Source organism: Psammomys obesus, unplaced genomic scaffold (genome assembly GCF_907164565.1).
Source record: "Psammomys obesus unplaced genomic scaffold, mPsaObe1.curated_primary_1811, whole genome shotgun sequence".
In the NCBI taxonomy this organism is placed as follows: Eukaryota; Metazoa; Chordata; class Mammalia; order Rodentia; family Muridae; genus Psammomys; species Psammomys obesus.
In genome coordinates this window covers 18219310-18238739 of record NW_026596039.1, presented here as the reverse complement: position 1 = coordinate 18238739, position 19430 = coordinate 18219310, and the positions used below count along the sequence as shown (strand labels likewise).

The window sequence follows — 19430 nt, the reverse complement described above, 5'->3', positions numbered from 1 at the left end:
TTAAAATATTTTAAAAGTCTTTTAAAAATCTTTGGTCCCAGAGTTCCAGGGTGGGCTGGACTACGTTAGTGAGTGTCATTCTTCACCCTTCAGGACAAATTTGTTGGCCCTTTCTGTCCTTGTCTCATATAACTCAACTTGTCTCCTTGAGGTTATATTGAGAGCCAGTGGGGTACTAGCCCTGTAAATAAATATTTAAGGGAGAGGAACCTCCTAGATTTGCAGAGGCTTCGGTCTTCTAGGCAGTTTCCCTTGGTTTTACTCATTGTTTCACAGTGGGAGAGGTGTATCTGACTGGCCTGGGCTCTTGGGGAGATCTGCAGCGTGGGTGTTGGGGTCCACCCCTTGCTCCCAGCCTCTGCAGACATCCTAACACACACGGTCTCCTACCTGTATCCCTGTAGATAGCAGCCTTGGGGATAAGCACCATCGTATACACAAGGCGGGTGGGGAAAGGAGACACACAGGCCCCTTGGGTTTCTTTCCCTTGAGACGCACACACCCTCTTTGCTGTCACCCAGGGAGTAACGACAGACCCACACTCCCACCGACTACACAGACAGACATGCTACTGGAGTGCACCTCTCACGCGTGTACGGCAGTCTCTGCCCACCCCACACGGCTCTGGGTCCTTCTCTGCAGCTGCAGGAAGGAAGAAAAACACACCCACCTCCCTCCACCCTAGGCTTTCTGCAAAGGCGCTCTCTGTTCCCTCTCCCTGTGATTCTCAGAGTTCCCCAGGGCAGTGACTTTTCATTTTCAACTACAGAATTCCTCTAGCCCCCATCCAGCACTCGGTTAGGACTCGTAGAGTCCTGGGCTTGGGCCCCAGCCAGCCTATGCACTTGGGGTGACCTTCTGCCCTTGTCATCTTGGCCTCATATTCTGCAGCCAAGGTCTCAAATTGGTCCCAGAGTTCCAGTATGGGCCTGGGGGTCGGCGCCTAGGGCCCAGTGGGAGCATAGAGTCCTGCCTTTCAGCTGGAGAAGTGCCGCTTAGATCTGCATTTTATATTAGGGTCTGGGCAGGATTTAAAAAAATCCATTAGCTCTCTATTGATTTTGTTTTTCTGATTACAAAAGAAAATCCAGCACTACATTTGTGGAATGCAGAAGCCACAGAAACCTCTGTCCCACCTTGCCCCTCTCCCCAAAGGTGAGCACCGCAAGGCCTGGCACACCGTTCTCCATCCATGGATAGGCTGTTATATGTAAACACAGTTATTGTGAAGTAGCATCTCCATTCCCCAGTTGTCATGCCACTGTACTGCAGAATGTTCCATAGTGTGGAAGTGCTATGTTTTACTTGAATATTTTCTTATTGATAAACACTTAGGCCATTTCCAATTTCTTCCTTACTCTTACTGGCAACGCGGCTCTGGGCATCCTTGAGTATTTTTATGTGTGTACTTGCGCTGTTTTTTTTTTCCCCTGTAGAAGAGGCTTCTGGAAATGGAATTACTAGGTTGTAGGGTGTGTGGGTTTAAAATGTTAATCAATATTGCCAAATTACCCTTGCAGTGGTTGAGCCAGCTCCTCTCCCTTCAATGGTCTGTGAGTGTTTATTTCCCATCATCCTTGCCAGCACTGCTTGTTATAAATCATTTTAATTTTTCCCAATCTGATGGGCAAAAAATGGTATCGTGTCGTTTTCATTTGCATTTGCCTGATTGCTAGTGAGATAGAACATCTTTTCATACGTTTATTGGCCAATTTACTTCTTCCTCTGAGGATTTCTACTTCCCTCCCAATTTTTCTCTTTTGTCTTTTTTCTTATTGATTTGTAGGGGCTCTTTGCATATTAGTGATATTTTCTTGCAGTGCCTTACTTGCATTTTAACATTGTTTATGGTGTCTTCTGCTGTACAGATGTTTTACATGTTTATGTAGTTGGATTTGTCAAATTTTCACTTTACAGCGTCTGGATTTAATGTTTGGCATAGGAAGGCTTCCCCTCCCTCAACAAAGTCTCGTTTCAAATATGAGTTTTATTGCTGAGAATCTTCTCAAAGCTGTGTTTGCAGGCTCCTTCACAGCTGTGTGCTCCTCTCAGCAGCTGCAGAACCGTCTCTGGCGGGAATGGGGGCAGTGGCCCCATCTGTTCACCCTTCAGCTCTGTCCTTTCCTAGGTCCACCTAGGTCTGAAATACTGCAGCTCTGTCTTTGCACCTCCTTCTCTTGGACGCTCTGCTCCACCCCTCTCTGCCTCTCCCGGGGTCTGCCCCAGCTATTTTCTCATTAGGCAGCAGTACCTAGGAACGCCTTGGTGGGGAGGGGACAGGACAGCAGCTGTCAGGAAATGAGCTCCCCTCACCTTCTGCCTGCCAGTCCAGCCTCAAGTCATGAGGATTAACAACAGGCTTTGTCCCTGTTCTCTAAGAAAAGGTTCCTCTTTCTGGAGGGCAGGCTCAGAGCCCCCTCTAGTCCTGCCTCCACCAGGAAGCCTCTCAGACCCTCCTCCTTCCTCTTTTCCATAGTCTTGGACCAGGCCCCACCCTTCTCTCCCTGCTGTCCTCTCCTGCCGGCTCAGTGCAGGGCTCCCTGTAGTCCAGCTGTTGCTTCTCAGGGCTTGGTTTCCACCGGTGAGGCTATGCTTGCTGCTGGAAGACAGAGCCCGTGGATGTCATGGAGGTCACAGGGCTGGTCTTCCAAGCTAGGAATCATGAGGAGAGTGCTTTGTTATACACAAGGAGCTCAAGCACGTGCCCAACTCCTGTGACTCCTGCCAAGTGGGTATTCTTGCAGTGCCCTTTCCCTTCCTCACTCAGCTGTTTGCCCCTGGGCACCTCGGACTTCCCAGGTGTTGTGTTGGGCCTGAGGTCTGAAGAGAACAAAGTGTCACACTGGCCATCTCCTGGTGGAACTCCAGTTCCTACTTCGTTGTCAGCAGTGTGCAAATTCTCCCCACCCCCACCGCTGGAGGTGGGATAGATACTGTCTTCAGGGAATAAAAGGGGGCTTTGCAGAGCCTAGCTTACCATGACTGTAACAAAATACCTGAAACAGCCATCTTATGAAGCACTGGTTCTCAACCTCCCTAATGCTGTGGCCCTTCAATACAGTTCGTTATGGTGACCCCCAATCATAAGGTTACTTCACTGCTATGTCATAACTGTACCTCTGATACTGTTTTGAATCCTAACGTAAACATCTGCTATGCAGGACCCTTGTGAGGGGGTCATTCGACCCACAATTTGAAAACTTCTATTGAGTAAAGGTTTATTTTAGTTCACAGTTTTAGAGGTTCTGGCCCATGATCGGCTGGCTCGTTACTTCAGGCCTGTAAGAAGGTAGTACCTCATGGTAGAAGAATTGTGGAGCAAAGCCCTTACTGCTGAAGAGTGTGGGGTCACAATCTCCAATGAAAACACACCCCATTGACCTAGGGGATCTCCCACTAGGCCCTTGCCGAGTTCAGCCTAGTTCAGGCTCCTCCTAGTACCGCCTCCCTGGGGACTGTGCCTTTAATACACAGACCTGTGGGAGACATACAATCTCCATACTATAGCAAAATGCTAGTGGAAATGCTCTCCACAGCTTTCTGGAAATGAGGCCTCCGTGGGCTGTAGAGGAGCGAGTGAGTGCTTGTGGGGTGAGTAGGGGAACTGGGAAGTCTCTGAAATACGGCTCCCAGGCACAACTGCATAACCTAAAAGCCGAGGCCGCCGTCCCTGACTCATGGTGCTGGGTCTGTCTGGATGTCTTCCCTTTAATCGGGAGGGGTCATCTCTGCTCATGTGTCTTCTGCGTCCTTTGCATCTATCTCAGTCACCAGGCTCATGGTGGGTACTTAACAGAGGGTGTAAACGAGTGGGAGGATGAATGAATGAAAGGCAGTGTGTTGTTGGAGGTTGCCGGATTGGCTGGGGTTGGCTTGCTGGGGGATGCCAGCTCTTGCAGCTCTCAGTCTCCAGTCTGTAATGATGGAAAACCTCTCAGACTCCAGTTCTCTGTGGTGTCTCCCAGAACAGGAATATAACGTCTATCACCTGCTATTTGTTTGCAGTGTTCGGCCCCCATTCCTTTCCCCCAGTGGTGAACCCACTTTGGTAGCACCCTCCAGTTGCTGCTGAATAGGCCCTGGGTTTTCAGGGCTCTGCTGAGGGGCAGGTTGGATGGAAGCCCTGCCCCTGCCCTGGTCCCTCTGTCTGCAGCCGAGTCTCACATCCTTCCTGGGACTCAGCACATGGGCAGGCCTCGTGTCCAGGAGAGCACTGACTCCCACTGCAGCTCCTCCCTGCCCCAAATCATTGTCATGCTCTGTCTGTGGTCCCATTTCCATAGCAACTTCTTGTGATGCCTCTGAGGAGAGCTTGAGCTTCAAAAAGGGCTGGGGGAAGGGAGCTGGAGACCCATTCATTGTCTGGGAGCATGGCTGCGGGGGCTTGAGAAGCACTCATGGGGATGGCTTGGCCTGCCAGCTCAGGTAGAACTGGGCTCAGGGCCGCCAGTCAGGTGGTCTGGAGGCCTGCCAGGGACATGGCTGTCCTTGTTGGCCTGGGCCTGGCTGGCTCATGCTACTCTACTGGGAGCCAGCTTGGGCAGGCACTGAGGGCACTCTTGCCTGGCTAATCCTGGCTTGCGGGACTCAGGCCTGATGCATTGTTCAGGCTCTGGCTACCCACCCGTGCTGATACCACTGTGCCCTGCCTTGATCTACAGGATCTTCAGTCATTGAGAAACACCCATAGGGCCAACTGAATTGGAGCACAGTGTAGGGCAGGAGGGCGTGTGACCAGTGGGACCTTTCTTGTCTGTCCCTTTTGTGACAGCCAAGGTCCTGCTTAGCACCTAATTCTCTGCCTCCGAATCTGCAGCCCAAGAGGCAGGAAGACCCCACCTTTTAGATCCTACCCTCTTGGTGGAAATTGAACTGACATCTTAGATTGCTAGAACACAGGATGGACTCTGAGAGGACCTCGGAGCCTTGGTCATTTTCTGCTCATTGCATCAACCGATCTTAAAGGTCTGTGAGAGGCTCTGGGGACCAGGCCCGTGCTGGATGGCCCCACATGGAAAAACCAAAGAACTCAGGGCCTGGACCCCCAGGAAAGGCATGTGAAGGCTGCTGGGACAGAGCCAGGTTTTTGAGGCATTTCCCCACTTGCACTTTTCCCTGTGGTCTTTTGCTTTTCATGGACTCCTATTTGAAGGTGGATTACCACGGTGCTCCCTGAGTCACGCACCCGTGAAATCACGCCTGTGATGTGCCTGTCATGTTTTTCTCTAATAGACAGGAAAATAAACGAGCCAATGGAAGTAAAAATGTCTGTGTACTGCCTAAATCCTTCCCCACCCCCCATACCCATGCAACCCAGAGACATGTGTCTCACACTCTGAGAAATAGATCATTTGGGGACCCCTCAGTGATAACTCAGAAATGGATTCAGAACTTCGAGAGGTTGAAGAAACTGAGGCAGAGAAAAAAAAAAAAACAAAAAACAAACAAACAAACAAAAATCCACTCTGCTCAGGACCACAGGGTCATGAAGTAGAAAGAGCTGGGAGCACAGGCCTTGTTTCTGGCCTTCTGGCCGTGTCCCATACCAGTGGTCTCAGGCTGGAGCCCTAGCATCTTTCCTGCTCCTGTCTAGGACCATTCCAGAACCTTTCTAGGATGCTTGAAGGGGGAGTAAGGCAGACGAGAGGCTAGATGGGAGCTGCAGGAATCTCTGGGCCTGGGAGAGGCAGCCAGGGCTCTGCTGACTGCATATTCTGGGGTTAGCCTGGAACCTGCATCAGCACCTGGTGGCCAGGGAGGAGGGAAGTGTGGTATTGACGGACACCTGCTGTCCTCCAGGTCCTGTGTCTCTGTTACTCTCTTGCTGCTGTCCTAGCAGAAGGAAGAAACCCTTTTTTCTTGAATGAGGGAAGCAAGGCTTAGAGAGTTGACTGCAAGATCACAGGATTAGTTGTGAGGACAAGCAGCCAGAACCATCACCCTGGTGCCAGATACCCAAGTCCCCAGGGTTTCCCTGCTCTAGCTGGTGGCATGAATGTGTAAGTGCATGTGTGCCATTGAAGAGAGAGAGAGAGAGAAAGAGAGAGAGAGAGAAAGAGAGAGAGTGTGTGTGTGTGTAGTGTTAACTGCACAACTGGGTAAACTCTGACCTGTTTGCATGTTTACCCCTCATACCATCCTGCTCACCCTGTCTGACAGCCACCTCCTCTTTCTTCCCACAGACTCCTGTATCCACAGGCCCTGAGGTGCTGGTGTCTGTGGTCCAAAAGGCCAACTGAGCCAGGCCCAGGCTAATCTCAGCCCGTCTGCACCCAACACCACCCAGTGACATGTAAGAGGCCCTTTGTGGGTTAGTGGACCTTCCAGGGAGGGCTGTCCCATGGCCCGCCTTCTGCACGCTTCCATCTGTCTGTCTCTTCTGCAATCAGATCCCAGTAGTGCTTGCTGTGGCCAGTCCTGGTCCATAGCCAACTCAGAAGCCTGGGGCACTTTTCCCGGCCACATGGTTTCACAGACAGCACTGGCTAATAGGTTCCCATTTGGCACGGGGGAGGGGAGGTCCCTAAGGGCAAGCTGAAGCACTGTGCCCTTAGTCCTGTCACACTGTTGACTGTTGACTCACTGTGCTTGACTCCAGGTGAGGAGGGAGTGGGAACGCGTGGACGGAGATGTCAGTGTCCAAGAAACTGTCAGGAGGCCAGCCTTGGCTCTGATGTGTGGAGTTAATGGGGCTCCACAGTTGACATTTGGGTACAGAAACCTTCAGGGCAAGACAAGGCTCAGATCCTAGGTGTATGCCTCTGTGACAAGCACTGTCATCTAGCCGAACTTGGCTTCGTGTGAACAGAGCAGATGGCCTCTTGGTCTGTATCGCGCAGAGCCGGGCACCCAGTGTGGGAGGTGACAGGCCTTCCCATTCCGTGTCCCAAGTGAGGGGATGTGTGGAAGCTGTGACATAATTGATGAGAGGGGAGGGGAGCAGGCAGGACAGGAGAGGGATTTGGGATTCTACTTGGCCTGACCATGGCTTGATTGTGACAGATAAGTCACCTTATTCCTGTGTCTGTGCCAAAGGGAAGGCAACAGTGTAGGAACACTGGTCCAGTCTAGACCATGCTGTTCTCCATTCTAGGCTCAGTAGGGCCTGGAGGACAGCTGTGGGTGTCTGGAGAAGAAAGTTGTCGGGTGTGGCAGGGAGCACACCCTGTTTTTCTTTCCCTGACACCAGGCATCCCTCTGAAGTCCACTTAGCCCATCAAAGTAGTCCTGACAGCTGGCTGGTCCTGGTGGACTGGTTGCCTGTGGTAGTTACCAGGTGATGGGCAAGAAGCCTGGATGATGGGGCACCAGGTTTGGGGTTCTGCCTCACTCTGGCCAGGAGGCTGCTGCTGTCCCGCCTCTGCCCTCTGGGCAGCAGCATCGACAGGTATAAGATGGAATCACTCCAGGAAGTGCAGGGCAGGGGGAGCCTCGCTCAGCTGGGGGCTGGCAGGGCTGGCTGAAGGAGATGATTCCAGGCCAAGACTGGGAGCCTGTAGGGTCCTTTAAAAACCATCTATTTTTCTGGTTATAAAATGTAATGTGTGTTCTCAATAGAAAAATGCAAGCGCTCGGGTGTTTTGCCTGTCAGTCTTTTACAAAATATGTATTTATGACATAATTGGGATCAAGCTGTACTTACTGTTTTCTAACCTGCCTTTTGCACTTAATACTACACCAAGATCATTTTCCCATCATTAAATACTCTTCTATAATGTGATTTTTAATGGCAGCATAATGTTCCAGCCTATGTTGCCGTGTCCCATTTAACTAGTTCTCTGTTGTGTATTTTGATGGTTTCCAGTGTTTTGTCACTATAATAAAGCCTGGGTGAACAAAGTAGTGCATGAAGGGCGATGCTGGCAGGAAAGGGCTGAGGTAGGGGAGGGCAGCCTGAGCTGTATCGTAGAGGTTGGGCATTTGGATGGTGTTTGGGCCTGGCGGGCTGGCCAGCTGTGGAGAGTTTTTGCTACTGTGCCAAGGAGGGGCAGGCATCCGGCTTAGTGAACCCCTGGAATCTTGAAGAAGCCCATGTTTTTCCTTTCTCTCTCCTGTCTGCTTAGCGGTGCTTCTTGAAGTACTCCTGTGATTGGGAAGGGACAGGATGGCGGTCTGGAGGAAGTGCAGGCAAGGCTAGGTCCCAGGTGTTTCTGCCTTACACTGCTCAGTACAAGGGGATCTGTGGTGTTTCCACGGAGCCCTGACGTACTTGGGGGAAGCTTGTCCAGTTCTCATCCTTGTAAGGAGCATGCATTTCCTGGCTCTTGTCTGAATGAGTGTGGCTGCTCAGACCAGTCTTTCCTCATCTCCTTTGGGCTGGTGGTTCACCATGGGGGCCCAGGAGAGCTAGGCATAGCTTCCCTGACACCTGGCTGCTGCTGTTGGAGGCTGCTCCATGGAGACTGGGGTTGCCCATGGGTGTGTGTCTGTGGGGATTCTCAGGGCAGACGGTCTCCCGAGTCACACATTTATCCTTACGTGGTATATGCTATGTGCTTCAGGGGTGTTCCCTGGTGTCATCACTGGCCTGGTGGTTCATTCGTCTCTCCTTCTCCTGACCTGCTGGACACCACTGTATACCAGGTGTGGCTCTTTGTGCTCAGCATCACCCCTCTCAGGGACACGTCAGACAAACCCCTGTCCTCACAGAACTGACCTTCAAACAGGCCAGACGGGGAGATTTAGAGCAGTTCAACAGTCAGGCCAGGGAGTGATATGTGTTATCAAGACAAGTGAAGCTAGGAAGAGGGTAAACCCAAGGTGGGGACCTCCAGTGCTGGATGGCTGGGACGGGGCTGATGGCAGAGGCTCCTTTGGAGGAAGAGCAGAAGCCTGAGGTTCTGGACAAAGCAGACCTAGAGATCACCATGGAGGCAACTCATAGTTCCCAGGCTCTGGATCATGGGTAAGGTGGGTGGGCCAGAGAAGTGGAAAGGCAAGTCTCAAGACCCCAGCCCCATTTTAGACCAGTGATGGCAGGGTTAGCCTGGCGGCTTTTGAAGGGGTGTCTGCAGGGTAGCTGTAGGCGAGAGCAGAGTCTGGGGATGTGTGTGGGCATGGTTACTCAGGGACTGGGTAGGACTGGAGGAGAAGACAGGAGTCCTATTTGGAAGTGTTCTAAAGCTGGGCAGGTGGGGTGGACCTGTGAGTTTGCAGCTGAGAAGAGCCAAGGCTGCACATGGACACTATGGCTATTGCCGAGACCCTGGTGGCTGGGAAACCTGGAACCTAGGCTAGAGCATAGAGAGAGGAGTCTGGGGCTCACCACCCAACACAAAGCTGGCCATTAGGGCTCCCCAGAGACAGCCTGCCCTTTTACTGCAGCTCTGCAGATGAGGAAGAAATTCCTGCTAGCTTATTCTCCTGGCCTCCTCCCCAGGACCTAAAGCTTGGCACTTGCTGTGATGGTTGTCTGGGCTGGAGGTGTGCCGATGGCTGATACTGGGCTCAGTTCTATCACCCCTCCCAGGAGGGCTCCATCTGTGAGACTGCAGCAGCGCAGGTGTCTCTGAGCCCCAGTTCCTTCTCCTCAGGAACCTGCAGCAGTTCCCTGTTCGCCTGGGGCTGAAGTGCAAAGTCCTTACCCTGCTAGTTCTGTCATGACCTGGCTAAGGCCCCCGACCCTCGCCTTGTATCTCTCTTCTTTCCAGTAGGTGACTTATCTCACCCCAAGCCCAGTCTCGTCTTCATCACCTCCTTCCCACAACTAGCTACGTCTCACCTCACTAAGATGCCTTCTCTGATTCCACTACCTCTTGGCCGCTTTCACTGGCTGGTACTTTCTCCTGGTCCTCTCCAGACCTGATGGCTTATGGTGAGCTACCCCAACCTTGTGTCATTTCAGCTCATCAATGTCACCATCTTCAACTCTTTTTCATCTTGTTGTCCTCATTCTCTCGTTCCTCTTGTCTCCTCTGTCTATGCTGGTCCCACTTCATGCATCATTGTGAAAGCTCTCCAAGCCACAGAGCTCTGGGGGCTGGGGTGCTCAAGCTGTGCTCTGCACCAGGACACTGTATGACTTACTTTTCTATTGCTTTGATAAAATACCACGAACAAGGCAAGCTCCAGGAGGAAGGATTTATGTGGCTTACGGTTTTAGAGGGAGAGGAGTCCATACTGGCAGAGTGGTGGCATGGCGTAGGCGTTCAGGCTGAGAGCATATTTTTGGAACCCTAAGCAGGAAGCAGACAGTTCAAACTCAATGAGTCTCTTAATTCTCAAAGCTTTCTTCCAGTGACACACTTCCTCCAACAAGGCCACATCTCCTAAGCCTGCCTGAACAGCTCCACCTACTGGGAATGAAACATTCAGATGCTTAAGAGTATGGGGAATACTTCATCCAAACCACCATAGACACTCTCGGAAGTTATTAGAGACAGGGGGCCTTTGAGGTCCACCCAGACCTCCTGATCTGGATTGCTAGGGAATGTAGATGGCGAAGAAGGCCCAGTCACCTAGTGTGTGTGTGTGTGTGAGTGTGTGTGTGTGTGTGTGTGTATGTGTGTGTATCTCTGTGTGTGTATACTCGAGCTTAAATATGGAAGCCAGAAGTCAACCTTGTTATTCAGGCTACCCATACCCTGGCTCTCCTGGACTCTGCTTTGTAAACCACGCTGGCCTCGAACCCACAGAGGTTCCCCCTTCCTCTGCCTCCCAAGTGCTGGGATTAAAGGTGGGCCCCGCCATATCCAGCCCACCCACCTTGTTTTTTTGAGACAGGTTTCCTCACAATGCTCGAGCTTGTTGGGTAGGCTAGGCAGCCTCGCCAGCAAGCCCTACGGGTTGTCTGCCTCCTAAGACCCAGTGTTATAAAGCACATACCACCCCTTTAGTTTTTAACTTAAGAAGTTTTGGTTCTGAGGATTTAAGTCAGGTCTTTATGCTTACAATACAAGCACTTTGCCAAGTGAGCTATCCCCTTAGCTGCGCCAGCCACCTCTTGATGATTGTTCAGGTTGGGAGTCTTTGGTCCAAATCAGGCTCATGCCAGGGGAGGACAGGTGTCCATCTGACTGGCCTTGCACAGCTGCAAGGCTGATGACATCACTCTGTCCAGGTCCTGGAACGGCTCTGTGAGGCTCTTTCCTGTTGACTGAGCTGAATCTGCCTCCCTGGAGTCAGGCTTCCAGGGAGGTCTCCTCATCCCCTCAGAGCCCAGTGGGGGGCCATCCCCAGAAGGGATCCATAGCAGTGTCTTAGGCTTGATGGATTCAGTACTCCCTCCCTGAACCTGCAGCCGCTTAGAGTCAAGGAGAAGCACAGGGTCCTGGAGACATGCATCTCTCATGGCTGTTCGTGGATTCAGTGTCCCCAGCCCATCCTCCAGCTCATGGCAGATGTATCACAGGCACGGGGAAGAGGGATGCGGTTGGCCCATTCATCCAGGCATTATGGAGGGCCTGATGTGTGCAGGGTTCTAGGGATGACCTGAGCAAACTGGGCTTTAGAGAAGGCAGTACCCTGTCCAAGCCACACGGCTCAGGAGGAGTGGAGTCAACCCTGACACCCTATAGGTAGGGTATTAGGAGGCTGCACAACAGAGCTCTGCCTCTACAGAGCGTAATGCCAGGAGAATAATATCTCAGTGCTCTGGAGGCTGGAAGGCCTCTACCTGGCTTCCCTGGGTCTCTTTACTTGTTGTGTCCCTGGTGCTGTGTTGGCAGATTGCCCTACAAAAATATCTAGCTGATTTAGAATGGACCTTCATATTTTAAAAATGTATGTGAATCAGCCAGGCAGTGCACACCTTCAGTCCCAGCACCCCGAGAGGCAGGCAGAGCACTATGAGTTTGAGGCTAGCCTGGTCTACAAAGTGAGTCCAGGACAGCCAAGGCTACACAGAAAAACCCTGTCTCAAAAAACAACACACACACACACACACACACACACACACACACGCACACACTAAAAAAGGTGTGTGAATCAATAGTTCTTTTAAAATTAGATTGTATTTATTTGCTTTGTGTGTCACAGAACAGGCATGGAGGGCAGAGGACAACTTGTTGAAATAGATTCTCTACAGCGATCAAATGCAGTTCATTAGGCTTAGCAGGAGGCACTTTCGCCCACCGAGACATCTTACTGGTCCATATATTGTTTTAATTTTGTCAAACAACTGTATTGAACTATGAGCCTTCCTACTCTTGTATGACTTCATCCTAATTAGCTAATTGCATTACAGCATCCCACTTCCCAAACAAGGGCATGGTCACATTTTGACCTTATTTAGGAGTTGCAGTATCATCGTGTATGCGTTGTGGTGTCGGGGGTGGAAACCCAACACTTTGTGAGTGCCAGGTTGGCCAACTACTGACCTGCATCTCTAGCTCTCATCACAGGGTCTTGATATGTAGCTAAGGGTGTCTCCGAAACCCAGATCTTCCTGCCTGTGTCCCTGTGTGCCGCAATGCCTGGCCACCCACAACAGACAGCAAGGGACTGACAGTCTGACCTACAAAGCGGTGAACCAGATGGACCAGGCAGCCATGTTATGATGAACACCTTGTCTTACGGTGTGCATGTGGAGATGACTGCAAGCTACCAGAAGGAGCATGGGAGGACAGCTTCCCCTCCCCTTTCAGCCTGGGGGGGAGCTGTGCTCAGGATGACCTACACGCTGTTCCCAGGGCAGCCCTGTCCAGGGTCAAGGGCAGCTATGCTGGGTGGGCTCTACCTTAAGCGGTGCCCTAGGCAGCTGCGTTTACCACTAAGCTTCAGCCTACCTGCCTGCGAATCACCCGCAAGTGCAGTTCACCTGCATGTATGTGTGGCCTATGTAGGCTTGCTGGCTGAGGAAGGTACCAGATCTCCCGAAACTGGCGCTATGGATGGTGGTAGGCTGCCTTGTGGGTCCTGGGATCCAAACCCCAATCCTCTGCAAGAGAACCATGACCTGTGAGCATGTCTCCAGCCCCACTGCCTGTCCTTTTTTTTTGGTCATAGACAAGGTTAAGATCAAAGGAGGACGTAACCAGTAAAGTGTTTGAATTTGTTCATCTTTCGTTTTTTCAATCTGCAAACATTTAGAAAGCATGACTGTAGCCTGGGCTGGGATATGGCCAGGGACACAGAAATAAAGTGGCTATGGCCTCCGAGGGTGATGCTCACATGGGTGAGGGAGGCAAGTCATAAATGGCAGTTAAAAGTTGAATATGCTTTGGAGCTGGCAGCCTAGGATTCGTTGCCAGCCCTGCCACTCCCAAATGGTGTGAACCGAGGCAATTTACTTTAGCTGGATGGGCTTCAGTCTTGTTACCAGCAAATTGGGACTAGTGATGGCATCTGCCTTGTGCAGATGAAGTTGTCCGACTCATACAAAGGGCTGGCATGTAGTAAATGCTCAATAAATGTGCCTGGAGGGGCTCAGTTTGAGGGGAGTGTGGCAGAGGACGCGAAGGGCTGTGGGCTGCTCCTGTGAGAGGCCCAGCAGGCATGGTGAGTCAAAGAAGGACAGGACATAGCTGCCTTTAGGGCATGGGGCAGTCAGGCTGCACCAGAAGTGGGAGCAGGAGGCCTGGAAGTCAATAGGACGTGGCACTGTGCACATGGCCTGGGCAACAGGCTGCCTGCTCTCCCGCTACAACCAGCAAGATCGAGGCTTAGGGAAGGGGTGTGTGTGTGCTGGTACTTGTGTGCCAGCCTTCAGTTGAGTTGAATTAAAATTCCTGTTGGAGAAGTTAACAATTTCCCAATTAAGGGGCACACAGCGGTGAGGCGCCTCAGAGGCCTTTCAGTCAAGAGGCTCTTCTCTGTGGTGAAAGGCCGCCTGGGCTTGGAGTGCCTTCGGAGCGACTAGGAGGACTGCTGAAGAGGGCGAGGCCCAGGCCAGACTGCATGATGGCCTGGGGGACCCCCATTCCATGTAGCTAGTAAGCCACCTGTAGCTCCGAGCCTCCAGCCCACATACCTGTGACCCCTCCAGTAGGGCCTTGTCCCTCACAGCCCACCCTCCCCGGGGCCAGCCCGAGGCTTTCCCTGTGCTGCTCTTTCTGGTCCTTGCTTGGTGCTCAGTTTTGTCCACTGGACAAATACATGGATGCAACTTTGTTCTGACCACATCAAGATCCTTAGGTGAGCTTGGTGAAGCACAGAGAGTCTGGGGTCTCTCCTGGGAGTTCCCTTTCGGCAGGGCACAGTTGGAAGAAGGCTTGGGACATCTTCTTGGCTTCTGAGGGTCCATGGTCCCTCATACCAAGACACATCTGCTACCCAAGCTTTCTTGGTCACATGTGGGTATGGCTTTGTTGTTATTGGTCTAACACCCACACCCTCCACTACCCAGCTGGCTTCCTGGGATGTTCTAGGATTTGTCCAGCTTGAAAATGACTAGTGTGTGCTCCAGAGCAGGCACCACCTCAGGCCTGCTGGCGCCCACTGGGCTCCTTCTGCTTCCATGATGTGTGGGGGTGGGGTGGGGAGATGAGCCCCACAGATGAGGAAACAGAAACTCCGAGTCCTGATGTGACTCAGAGGGGTTCTTGCTGGAAGAGTCCTCTCCTTCCATGTCTCTTGGAGCCCTCCAAGTCCTTAACAGTGAGAGGCTGCAGGAAAGACTGGCTATGTCTTCGCCTCTCAGTGGGCAGTCTAGGCCAAGTCCAGTGGCTGCCAAGGTCATTCGAGGAGCCTGTGCCACTGTGGCTTCTTTGTCCAAGCAGTGTGGAAAGAAGGTAGTGGGAACACTGGCAGCCCATACTTGCCATACCCCCTCCCTCCTCTGTGTGCCCTACTTTTCTCAAGCTGTCACAGCCAGGCTGACTGTGTCAACACTCAGAACTGTGAAAGCCTGGCCCTCCAAAAGGTCAACCAACCATGAAGCAGTCCTGGGAGTCTTGCGGGAGGGGAGGCCTGCAGCCCCAGGGAGGGCAGGTCCTACAGACCCCCCCCCTTCTGTAGGGGAGTCCTGATCAGCTCCTGGAAGCCGAGGGAGAAATCCCAGCCTGGTCACTTCCTGTGTAGCTTTGAGCGACCCTGCCTCTGTGGGCGTCTTTCTCGATTGGCTGTTATAGAGGGCCTCCAGGGGTGTGGTGAGAGTCAGAGGAACTAACACATTTGGCTGTGCTGGGCTCAGGGCTGGTTGGGTACTTGTTTGTAGAACAGAGACATGTGGACAATACCCTAAGAGCACTGATTGGTGGATCTGGTTGCATCTCTAGCTCTGCCCCTTGGGCAAGAGAGTCATGTATCCTCAGTTTTCCCATTTGCACAGTGGGCACAGTAAAACGTTATACTTCCCTCACATAACACTCATGAGGGAAGTATTACACTCCCCCAGTGGAAGTCCTCCACACACTCCACTGAGTCATTTAATGAACTGCTTTTTTGTGAGTACCCATTAGGCTTTGCCTAGGCCCAGCTATCACAGACTGAGTGGGTGACATAGTCTGTGAGCGCTAAAGTTCTGTGTTAAGCTCAATTTACTGTGCTTAAGAGACCTATAAAACAAAAATGCTTCTAACCTATAAGCTCCACTTGCCTAAGGACAGACACCTTCCTGGAATGCTGGGGGCTGTTGTTCTCAAAAGATGACAAGCCATGTGTTCTCACTTCTGTAAACAAGCTTGGTTGCCCCAACTGCAGAGGCTGTGCTTGATCACACGTAGGTGGGAAGCACATAGGCAGGAAGTACAGCAGGATCTATGCTTGCCCCAATTGGACAGAGGTGGGGCATATGTAGCCTTGTGGGTTTTGCTTTTATGAGCACCTGTCTAGCCTAATTCAGCACCGTTCTGTAGGAATCCCGGGTGTGGACTTGGCCAGTGTCTATGGTCCTGACCAGCATTAAGTAAAGCTTGCTTTAATTAGACAATCGAGGATTTGCTCTTTCTCCTTCCAACTTTCAGGTTTAACATGTCCCCACCTCTGTTAATAACCCAAAATTCACAGGATAGAGGAGAAATGTCATGAAGCTCAATGAAGAGGAGCAGCTAGGGCTTGGGAAGTCGGGGAACACTCCTTGGTGGAGTCTGGTCCTTGGGATTCAAGAGGACCGTGGGAAGCAGGGGAGGAAGAGTGGTGACAGAGAGCCTGCCTGGTGGGGAGCAGTGTGAGCCAAGGTCCGGCTGCATGAGTAGGCCTGGGGCAAAGTGTGAGATGCCCAAGGGCAGCATCGATAGGGACAAAGGGTGGGGATGGAAATGGAAGACAGACAGATCTAAGATCTGCATGATGGCAGCCTAAGAACTGGGAATACCTCTTACCATAGAACAGGGTGCAGGCACATAGCCTAGATCAGCACAGAGTCAGCTTGAGGGGAGGGTCAAGAGTTTATATAGGGTCAGTGAACAGCCAGACTTCAAGGCTTCAGGTAGGGAGTAGGAAGGTCTCCTCCAAGGGCTGGGGGAGAGTCATGTCAGTTTTTCAAGTTGGCAAGTTGTGCAGTGGAGGTTAGCTTGAGAGGCAGCCATTATCCAGAACAAAGGAACCCAGGGCTAGGCTGTTTGATAGTTACAAGAAGGTGAGTTGGGAAGAGTCAATGTTAGGTTGAGATCCTGAGCACCTCTGCATGATAGCTAGGGCCTGGGTGGACCTCTCCAGTTGGCCTATTGCATTTGCACAGTGGTGGACTCTCAGGTGTATTCTAAAGAGTTTGGAAATGGGCTTTGAATGGCCAGTGCCTTTGATCTGAATTTGATCATCATTCTTTTACAGTGGTCCCTGGTGGTGGTAACCCCTAGACTCCTCTGGGCAAGCTCAGCACATCAGCACCCAAATAATGCAGTCTTCCTCAGCTTCACCTATCAGGGAAGTTAAAGGGTGACCTGATGTCACACAGCACCAAAGGCTGAGTTCCTTCCCCTGGAGGGGAGCACTATGTCTTGCTGGCCTCCTCCCTGGAGTCTGATGGTGCCCTGCCTGGCTTGAGGGACCCAGGAGGTCTTTTCAGTCTTCTTGTGCCTCGAGGCTGTAAAATCCCTGCACCAAATTAAAACCTATGAGCTCCTCAAAACAATGAAAAATTTCCCTAATAAAAGAGGAGGCATACTTAGGCATGGCCTAAATGAATGGAGTGACTTCCGGGATTAATCCAGGATGTATGGGAGGGCGCCCAGCCGGGGAAAGGAGGAGGCGCTGGATATTGTAACAAATCGTTTGCTCCAGAGAGACGTAATTCCTAATGTGTACTGTGAGGGGGGCACGTTGGCCCCTGGCAGCACCATCCCCCATCAGCTGGGCAGCAGGGTCTCTGCTGGGGCAGCCTTACCTCCAGGCTCTGGCCCTTCGATGGCAGCCTCACAGTCCTTTCGTGGGTGGACGGAACACTGAGTCTGCCAAGCCCTCTGCTGCCACCGCTGCTACCTGAAAAGCTAGTATCCTTCTTCCATGTATGCCCTCAAGGCCAGGCCCACACATTGGTCTGAGGAAAGCTCCTCACAGTCTAGCACTCTGTTTGCCTCAGTTTACATGTTTGAGTGCAGGTACTTGCTCCAGACCCAGCTCTCTAGTCCGCTATTCTAGCTCCTTACATGTCTGTGAGTACACACAAATAGAAAGGGAGTTGGTCAGCCCTGCTCAGAAGCACAGATGAGCACAGGGAAGCTCAACTCATGGAGAAAGGTTTTCTGCGCCCCACTTTCTGCACGAGCCCTGGAGGCTGTGGCCAAGGTTTGGGGGTGGGGGGCTGGAGACTATTCTCACAGCCCCCTTTGCCTCGGGCTAGCCTGTTCTTCTCTTCATTCCGTCACACACTCGCCAACATGGACGCACTCCCTACTCGGTGTGGGTGCTGTTCTGGGCTCTGCAGCTACTGCACATGGCTCCTGGCCTCACAGGGCTTATGCTCGTGTTGGAATGAAATCCAGCCAAACGACAGGGAATTGGGGTCTGTGATGAACTTGGAAAGAAAATTAAAAAGACCACAACATATGGGATGGGTAAGAGGCTCTGAGGGGCCCAGACGCCCTTCTGAGTTGGGGACATTGAATAGAGGGGACAGGATGATGGTCTGGAGGTGGGGGGGGGGGGCTGGAAGTATCTTTAGATCTGGAAGAAGCCAGGGTGACTGGAAAAGAATGAGCAGAGGGAGAGACGGGTTTGGAGGGAGGCCCGATGCTGCTCCGAGAGGAGAGTTGTGTTGGGGGCATGGTACCCGGGGGTGATCCGATTTGTGCCTCCCCCTGTGGAGAGCAGACACTCAGGGTGTGGGCTTTGCTGGGGAGCAGTAGTCCCCAGTGTGGCCGGTACAGGGTCTCTGGGGTGTGTGTGTGGATAACGGCCTGAGCGTTGGATGTAGATGTGGGAGGGGGCAAGGCATGAGCAGGTGGTGGTGGACTGTGGCTGAGAGTCTGGGGTAGGGTGAGGTCAGGTTGGTCAGGATTAGGGAATGCACCTGCTTTCTGAGTTGAGATCTCTGGGACAGCAGAAGCCGCCCTTGGCTTGCTCTGTTTGCAGGAAGCCCAGTGGCCCAAGTACAATCACCATTTATTAGGTCAGTGTTAATGACTAACTGCCCATGCTGGTCGGCTTTTGTCAACTTGACATAAAGCTAGACATATATGGGAAGAGGGACTCTTAATTGAGAAAATGCCTCTATAAGATTGGCAGATAGGGAGGGAAAAAACCTTGGCCTATAGGCAAGACTGTGGAGCATTTCTTAATTGATTGATGTGGGAGGGCCAGTCCCACAGTGGACAGTGCCAACTCTGAGCAGGTGGTCCTCCGCTCTACAAGAAAGCAGGCCGGGCAAGCCGTGGGGGACAAGCCAGTAAGCAGCACCCCTCCGTGGTGTCTGCATCAGCTCCTGCCTCCAGGCTCGGGCCTTGAGTTCCTGCCCTGTCTTTTCTCAGTGATGGGCTGTGACCTGGGAGTGTGAGCTGAAATAAACCCTTTCCTCCCCGAGTTGCTTTTGGTCGTGGTGTTTATCACAGCGGCAGAAACCTTGCTGTTATCCAGACTCCACTGTCTGCAGTCCTCACAGGAACTCTCCTCAGCCGGCCCACATCTCCAAGGTCAGAAACGTTATCCTAGCCTATTGGCTCACCTCACTGCCAGTCCAGTTTTCAGGTGCCCCGGCCTCTTTCTGGACCCTTTGTGCTGAGAGGGGAGAGCAAGAACCCAAGCGCTACTGGACAGGAAGACGTCAGGGAGACACAGTGAGCCTGGGCTGCCTCTGCTGATGCTTCGCTCGTGTGTGTGTGTGTGTGTGTGTGTGTGTGTGTGTGTGTGTGTGTTGGGGGGAGAGGTTGCCTGAGCATGCGCATGTGGCAATCCCATTAACAAACAGAGAAATAAATTAACAAGTATTCAACCCACCAAATGTTCCTTCTGTTCTGTATAATAGAGCACGGGAACATAATTTTCCCCTGGAGCAAATCGCAACAGCTGAACCCGTTCCTCATTTTCCTCCAAAAACTGCTTAAAATTCTGGAACGCTTGTTGATTTCAGGTCCTTTCCCTTGCTGGCTCCTGTCCCCAACCCCTAGGCTGCTTCC

General features: G+C 52.1%; 1 protein-coding gene across 7 annotated transcripts in view; it reads left to right on the top strand.

Moving 5' to 3' along the window:
- Lingo1 (leucine rich repeat and Ig domain containing 1) overlaps positions 1–19430 on the top strand; it is a 175266-nt gene that overhangs the window by 15482 nt on the left and 140354 nt on the right. Inside the window, exon 1 of one of the 7 annotated variants that reach the window (XM_055622308.1) lies at positions 6183–6292. The exons of the other annotated variants lie outside the window; for them this stretch is intronic. The gene's annotated coding sequence lies outside the window, so the exon portion shown is untranslated. Of the gene's footprint in view, positions 1–6182; positions 6293–19430 lie in introns of those variants that run through there. 7 annotated transcript variants of the gene reach the window in all.